The 2,022-nt window shown below is 33.0% G+C and overlaps 1 long non-coding RNA gene across 1 annotated transcript; it reads left to right on the top strand.

The window, feature by feature from the left end:
* Nucleotides 1–908: 908 nt before the first annotated feature.
* LOC111692928 lies at nucleotides 909–1,314 on the top strand. The gene is made up of 2 exons (XR_002763309.1): nucleotides 909–1,100; nucleotides 1,158–1,314. It is a non-coding gene; the product is annotated as an uncharacterized LOC111692928 (long non-coding RNA).
* Nucleotides 1,315–2,022: the final 708 nt, after the last annotated feature.

Here is a 2,022-nt window from a genome sequence, read left to right on the forward strand (position 1 = left end):
ATTTTGTCAAAAAAAAATTTTTTTTTAATCGCCAAGTCAAGTAAAGTTAAGAAAATATGTAATTTTGTAATTTTGAGCAGGAAAAAGTTCAAGCACTGAAAATTTCAGTACCTTTTAAGATCATTTTAAGGTATTTTATAAAAAAAATGGAGCCAAAAATTTAATGTCGATAGTCGAATTTGACAATTTTTAAAAATTAAAAATTCTACAAATTTTTTATTTTTCAAAGTTATTTTTCGGAATATATATTTTTTTCGTAGCCCCAAGTATCCTCTTTAAAACAAACAAAAGCTCATTTCTGTAACTACAATAGTTTTCGAGATATTTAAAAAATAAACTTGAAAAATTGGAAAAATAGTAAAATTTTGAATTTTGAATAACTTTGGAAAAAAAATTTTTCAATTTTTACTTTGGCAGATCTTTGCTTTATGATAAAGGAAAACTTTTGACCAAGTTTTGTCCAAATTGAAAGGGGTCGATTCCAACCATTGGTCGATATTTGACATGGAATGACCCAGGTTTAAACATTGTTTTTGTTCCAATGTGAACAAACATGGCACCCATTTGGAAAACAGTTTTCTCATACCCAAATGTTTGTGCAAAATATTGTATATGATTTTGATTTCGTTAAAAATCTAGAACAGTGCCTTTCCCTTTGCAAGAAGAAACTAGATTACGTTCCTCACCTAGCAACTGGCGGGATTCAGAATAGTGCTGGTCATTTCAACATGCCACTACAACAACAGTTCTCAACTGGCTAAGACAAATGAGCATGCGTTCTGCACCCAACACCTTGGCCTTGAATGCAGCGTTGCCAACTTTGTCAAAAACAAAAACCACAGAACACCAGAGTCTCAGTGCTCCTACTTTGCGGATATGCCTCGTATTCTTGAAAATAGATTTACATTTGCAAATACTTTGAATAAGCCTCTTAAGAACGTTTTTATTTCAGTGCTCTAGATACCGAATCCGAGAAAATTGTACAAGAAGCTTTGGAAAAAGCCAGGAGAGGCAGAACGGTGATAGTTATTGCTCATAGACTGTCGACTATTCAAAATGCTGACATCATTGTCGTTTTACACAAAGGAAAGATTGTCGAGGTATCGAAACAACATGTTTTTTTTACTAATTCAGATATAACGGATTTTATATTTTAGACCGGAACACACGAGTCCCTAAAAAAATTGAGAGGCTATTACTGGTCCCTGGTGTATCAACAAGAAAATAGTCCTGCCGCCTAGAAGATAAATAGCTAAATTTTTGTTGACACTTGTAAATACATGTTAAAAACAAATATATTTAATTCGTTATCAACTATTTGATTTGACTTTGACCTCTTCCTTAAAACATAATCGAAATATCTAATTTTGCTTAAATTTAGCACTATGGCGTTCCTCAGGGAACTAAAATAGGGCTAGTATATTTTATATTTATTATGCAATAGGAAAAAATAATTTTGATGGTCAACATGAATTAGAGGCTATAAGTTACTTCTCTGAAATATCTTTCAGTGATTTTAAATCCAAATAGGTTTTTTAATAATATATGGGGTGTCCCAAACCACCCGTCCACCCCTTCTAAAATCCAAAGTACATGGTTATGTGAAAAATGGTTCAGATGAAAGTTACTGGTCTCCAAGGGGCATGTATTGTCGTGACCTTGAAGGTAATTTTCAAGGTCAACTTAGTTTTTTAAATGGAAACCCTTATTTTCAACCCCGGATTCGGAAAGAGCGAAAAATTCTATGTTCAGATGATCACGTGAAGGTAAATTTTTTTTTTACCAAATCTTTCCACCCAAATATCTGCTGATAGTTCATCTCTAACTCGTCGACGATTAACTCTTTATTGTGATGAGGTTGCAGAAAAAACTCCGAGAATGAGGAAATCTGTCGGGATAACATTGTCGCCAGTCTTTCATCAACGGCAAATGACCCTGCTTTAAAATAAATTTGTAACGTGTCATATGTTTCTTCATTGGTGTACACCATTTCTGCAAGTCTTCTTCTAAAGTTTTAATGTC

The sequence above is a fragment of the Anoplophora glabripennis genome, unplaced genomic scaffold (genome assembly GCF_000390285.2).
Source record: "Anoplophora glabripennis isolate ALB-LARVAE unplaced genomic scaffold, Agla_2.0 scaffold5103, whole genome shotgun sequence".
NCBI classification, from domain to species: domain Eukaryota; kingdom Metazoa; phylum Arthropoda; class Insecta; order Coleoptera; family Cerambycidae; genus Anoplophora; species Anoplophora glabripennis.